Raw genomic sequence first — 6000 nt, forward strand, 5'->3', positions numbered from 1 at the left:
AGCCCAGCGCCCCTCGGCTGCGGCCCAGCCCAGGGACCAGCCCACGCCACAGGGTGCAGCTGAGGCCAGGGCCTTCCCTGCAGCCGCCGGCGTCAAAGCCTTTTCCCCCGGCGCCTCGTGCCGGCAGCAGGAGGGCAACGATGCCCTGCCACGCCCCGGCTGCGGGCGGCAAAGATCCCGAGAGGCGGGATAAAAGCGAGGGAGCTGGCAAGGGTGTGACGTGAGAGTAATCCCCCGGAACGGTCTGCGCCCAGCCGGCCCGCCCTGCCTGCCCAGCCAGGTTCCTCAGACGTATGTCACGCGTGGACCTGGGGTCCTCTCAGCTCAGCACCAGCGCTGCAAAGAAACCACTGATCAACAGCAGTCACGGCCCACCCCAGAGGCGGCTGCATCTTGATGCTGGGCAAGTGATCCCTGTTTAAACAGCTGCTACTCGCCAACTCAGAGGCAGCTGCAGTTCAGCCCTAGGTAAGTGCTGCCTGGGCCCTGTCGCTGAGCAGCTGCCACGTTCCACCCCAGAGGTGGCTGCATTGCAGTGGCTGAGAAAAGTGCTGTATTGTTTAATCTTGAAAGTTGTTACCACCTATGGGCCTGACGGTAGCACCCAGAGGGGCGCCCCGTTGGGCTGGTTGGTGCACAGGGTGAGAGAGGTCCCTGCCCTGAACAGCTCAGCGCGTCGGTATCCCGTGCGCTAGAGAAACACGACTCCACAGCAGATTTGCTGGGGTCTTAGCAACAACGAGGCAGAGCAATGTGCTGATTACAGGATTATTGTTCTCAGCACGTGGAGGTTACCGCAGCCACAAGCGCAGAGACCAGACGGGCGTCCCATGTCCTGCCGTCCTGCCCCCCAATCTGTTCCCAGCCCACGTGCGACAGAGCCGAGGAGAGCTCTTTACACCGGTGCCTTCTGGTCCCGTCTCCCTAGCCCCCCAGCGGTACCCCCGGCTCTCCCACGGCGCTCTGGGAAACGTAGTCCCAGGGCAACTCACACAGCAACCTGCCTGGGCCCGAGCCAGCCGGGCCTAGAGAAGCAGGTGATGATGTTGGGGGGCGGGGAGAGGCCTGGGGCTTGTCCGAAGGAAGCCGGCACTGGGCACACTGCGGCACCAGCTCCTGCTTTCCCTGCCCTGGGGACACCCGCGGGAGGGGCAGCTCGCTGAGACCAGCTGGTGTGGGAGGCTGGCAAGGCACTGGGCCGGAACCCAGATCCGGGGGCTGGTCCCAGCTCTGCTACGGCCCGTGCAGAGAGTGGGGGAGGGGGACTGGAGCCGTCCAGAGTCATACGGGGCGTCAGTAGCAGAACCAGGGATGGAACCCAGGCGTCCTGGGTCCCAGGCCTCCCCTTGTTCCAACTGGCAGCTCTTTGGGGCAGGCCCTGGGCCCCCTGGCACATCCTAGCTGGGGCTACCACCACCCAGAGGAAGCTCTCCCCGCCAGGGCTGCCCCCAGGGCTGGTGGCACCCGAGACAGGTCACGGCAGGGGCACCGAACGCACGCGGGGGGGCGGCGGGCAGGCATGACTCTGGAGCTGTCCCTTGCTCCCACCCAACCCCCCCTCTGGCGGTTTCCCTGTCAGCCTCCGCCCATGGCAAACCAGCCCGACGGGTCCAGCAGCCGGCTCCAGCCGGCTGGGTCCCAGCACCCAGCAATGGGGGTGAGGCTGCTCCCAGCTACGGCACTGTGAGGGCAGAAGCTATGGGGGGGTGGAATGAGGGGAGCCCGAGGGCAGCAACTGGGGGTGTCTGGGGCTGGAGGGACAGACAGAGGGGAGCCCAGACACACAGAATGGGGTGGGCTAGGGAAGGAATCGACTTCCTGCCCCTGGGCTCCAGCTGCTCCTGGGAGGAATGGGGGGAGGCCGTGCTGAGCCATGAGGGGGCGGCCGATGGGACCTTGTGGGGTGGGGGAACCCGTGCTGAGTTGGGGCCCCCCCTGGGCCGCCCACACCCACGGGCACCCACCAGCCCAGAGCCAGCGATCCAACCTCAATATTCAAAGAAGGGTCTAGGGAGAAAACTCTTCTATCTACCCATCCATCCCCAGAGTCCAGCCGCCATCACCCAGCGCCAGTATCTATCCATCCCCAGAGTCCAGCCGCAGTCACCCAGCGCCAGTATCCATCCATCCCCAGAGTCCAGCCGCCGTCACCCAGCGCCAGTATCCATCCATCCATCCATCCCCATCCATCCCCAGAATCCAGCCACCGTCACCCAGCGCCAGGATCCATCCATCCCCAGAGTCCAGCCGCCGTCACCCAGCGCCAGTATCCATCCATCCCCAGAGTCCAGCCGCCATCACCCAGCGCCAGTATCCATCCATCCCCAGAGTCCAGCCGCCATCACCCAGCGCCAGTATCCATCCATCCCCAGAGTCCAGCCACCGTCACCCAGCGCCAGTATCCATCCATCCATTCCCATCCTTCCCCATAGTCCAGCCGCCATCACCCAGCGCCAGTATCTATCCATCCCCAGAGTCCAGCCGCAGTCACCCAGCGCCAGTATCCATCCATCCCCAGAGTCCAGCCACTGTCACCCAGCGCCAGTATCCATCCATCCATCTATCCCCAGAGTCCAGCCACCGTCACCCAGCACCAGTATCCATCCATCCATTCCCATCCTTCCCCATAGTCCAGCCGCCGTCACCCAGCGCCAGTATCCGTCCATCCCCATAGTCCAGCCGCCGTCACCCAGCGCCAGTATCCATCCATCCCCATAGTCCAGCCGCCGTCACCCAGCGCCAGTATCCGTCCATCCCCATAGTCCAGCCGCCGTCACCCAGCGCCAGTATCCATCCATCCCCAGAGCCTGGACAGCTCCAGCCATGGGCTTCTGCCTGTGTCTCTGGGCACTGCCAGCCTCGCGGCCGGGGTACCCATACCCAGAGGAGAGGGGTGCTGTGATGCCCCCGCGGCCCCCTGCCCCCGTTCCTGGCTGCGGGAGGCAGCTCATCCACTCGGGCCCGGCACCGCACGTATCTAACATGAGAGTCAAACAGCAGCAGCGTCTCCTGGGGCCGTGACGTGGCACCAGCTTTATTAAAGACGCGGCTCCGAACGCAGGGGAGGGGCAGCTGGAGCTGGCCCCCCGGGCAGGGAGCGGGGCCACCTTGAGCCATCCCCTGGGCCCCTCTGGCCCTGGCCCTGCTGGGGTGGCGCTGAAGAGAGAGCCGCTAGCTCACCAGAAGGGCTCTGCTGTGGCTCAGAGCCCTGCCCTTCCGCCCCCTCATCCCACCCCCAAGTGCAGCTGGGGCTGCTGGCCCCGGCCGTCCTGCTGCGCCGTCCTCCAGGCCAGGGCCACGGCCCCGTACCGGGCCTCCCCCCGCGGCTGCAGCGCGTGCACGTTGTTCTGGTAGCTCAGGGGGAGGACGCCGCAGAAGCTGGGCGGCTTGGGCGGCTTCTGGGGGGCCCGATGCAGGATCAGGTAGAGGATCCGCTGGCCCAGGGTGGCCTCGCTCTGCTCCTGCGTCTCCCGCCTGGCCGGGGCCAGGCCTGGGAGGGACTTGCTGCTGCGCCGGTCGGCTGCCCCCAGCTGCTGGATCAAGGCGCGGCTCAGGGGCCGCCCGAGGCCGTAGAGCTCAGCGAGCCGGTGGAACTGCTCCCACCAGGCCGGGGAGAAGGGCCCGTGGCGCTGCTGGAGGGTGACCAGCACCTGGTAGAGCGCCAGGAACTTGTCCTCGCCCGGCAGTTGATGCGCTCCCACCTCGGCCCCGCCGGTGCTGGCAGTCGGCAGCCGGTCCGGCAGGTACAAGTCGACCTTCTGCCGCTGGCTGTCCACGGGCACCGCCTCCTCCTGCTGCCTGGGCCCGCCGGCCCCGGGCTCACGCTGCTGGAACCTCCGCTGCTGGGCCCGGACTCTGCCCAGCCACAAAGCCAGAGGCTGCGTCTTCCGCCGGGCCGCCTCGTCCTCCCTGAGCGCGGCCAGCTCCAGGCTGGGCCGCCCCGGCTGGGCCACCTGCTCCCACCAGGCCCACTCCTGCCCCATCCTCTCGGCGCTGGCCTGCAGCCGGGCCTGGGCAGACGCCAGCAGCTCCTTAGCCAGGCCGGGCTCGGGGCCGGGCTGGGCCTGGAGCAGCTCCGTGGACACGGTGGCCTCGGGCAGCTGTTGCCTGGGGCTGGCCAGGAGGGCGCAGAGCGACACTGCCCTGCCCAGGCCGGCGTCCTCCTCTCCCAGCACCTGGGCTGCCATGGCCAGCGTGGACTCCAGCGCCACCCTGTGCTCCACGGAGGGGCACTGCCCGAGGGCTTGGAGCCGGCCCAGCAGCTCGGTGCTGTCGGTGCTCTCCAGCCGGGCCGGGTCGGCCAGGATCGCCAGTAGCGGCTGGATTCTCTGCCAGACCTGCCCCTCGACCCCCCCAGCGACCGCCCCCAGGCTGCCCGGGGCCAGCTCTTCCGGCCGTGCCACAGGGACCTCGGACGCCCTGCCACCCAGCACCTGCTCTGCCCCCTCAGCCAGGCCACCCTCGGCCAGGCCTCTGACTGCCCCCTCGGCCAGGCCCCCTTCAGCTGGGGCCCCCTCAGCCAGACCCCCTTCTGCTGGGGCCCCCTCAGCCAGGCCCCCTTCTGCTGGGGCCCCCTCGGCCAGGCCTCTGACTGCCCCCTCGGCCAGGCCCCCTTCTGCTGGGGCCCCCTCAGCCAGGCCCCCTTCTGCTGGGGCCCCCTCAGCCAGGCCCCCTTCATCTGGGGCCCCCTCGGCCAGGCCCCCTTCTGCTGGGGCCCCCTCAGCCAGGCCCCCTTCTGCTGGGGCCCCCTCGGCCAGGCCCCCTTCATCTGGGGCCCCCTCAGCCAGGCCCCCTTCTGCTGGGGCCCCCTCGGCCAGGCCCCCTTCTGCTGGGGCCCCCTCGGCCAGGCCCCCTTCTGCCCTTTTGGCCCAGGCCTCCTGGGCCAGGCGCGTGCCCAGCTTGGCCACCAGCTCCTCGGCAGCGGCGTATCTCTCGGGCAGGCCCCGGACGACGGTGCTGCTGGACTTGCCGAGGCTCCAGGAGCTGCTGGGCCGGCCCAGGGCCAGGCGGGTGGATGCCACCAGCTCCTCCAGGGCGCTGCGGTCGTCGGCCGAGGGGGCGATGCGCAGGTTGCGCAGCTTGCAGATGTCGTCCCGCCAGTGGGCGCTGCCGGCGCCGTACCGGTGACTGGGGTCGATGAGGAAGGGGTCGGAGGACTCGGGGCGCATGGCCTGGGCCGAGGGCCGGCTCGGCTGCCAGGACAGTGGCTCGCCCGGCTGCTGCTTCTTCAGCATCTGCCTCTTCAGCGTCTCCTGGTAGCGCTTGGTGCGTGGGTCCGGGGGGCGCGGGCCCAGGGGAGGCTGCCCCACCTTGGGCAGCGGGACCTTGGGCACCTCGGAGGAGAGGCTGCCTGGGGCGCTGGCGGGGCCCTGCCGTCTCTCTGCCTCGGCGCCGGGGCCCAGCGCCTCGCCGCTCGGCACCATAACCGGGGCTGTGAGGTGCTGGGCCCCCGGCTGGATCTGGGGCAGCCTGTCCTGCGGGTGGCTCTGCTTCTTTGTGCCAGGGGCCTCTTTGGCTGCACCTGGGCGGGGCGGAAACGGGGTCAGGCTGGCAGCGAGGGGAGGGCACCCTGACACTCAGCCCCTCCCCAGGGCCAGCCCGGGCCCACACACCTGCCCTGCTCTGGGGAACAGCACCCCCTTCCCCCCTAGAGGAGCTGCCCTCCCCCCTCGGGCTGGTGGTGAGTGTGAGGGAGTGTCCCTTTGCCCCCCGCCCGGGACTCCAGTGGGGGGAGAGAGGGGAATTGCCCCCCCACACACACCCGTCTCCAGCTGGACGTACCAGAGCTCCTGGGCAGCTGGGTCTGTCCAAAGAGCTGCAGCCTCTTGGCCTGGCCCTGGGTCGGCTCCGCCCCGGCCGCCTCCGCGCCCAGCAGCTCTGACACCTTGGGCCATTTGAGGCCGGGCCCCTGGCCCCTGGCCCTGGTCTCCGGCCGCTCCTCCGCCAGGTACAGGTTGTCCGTCAGCCTGGTCTCCACTTGAGCCAGGAGGATCTCCAGTT

This window comes from Emys orbicularis, chromosome 21, assembly GCF_028017835.1.
Source record: "Emys orbicularis isolate rEmyOrb1 chromosome 21, rEmyOrb1.hap1, whole genome shotgun sequence".
In the NCBI taxonomy this organism is placed as follows: Eukaryota; Metazoa; Chordata; order Testudines; family Emydidae; genus Emys; species Emys orbicularis.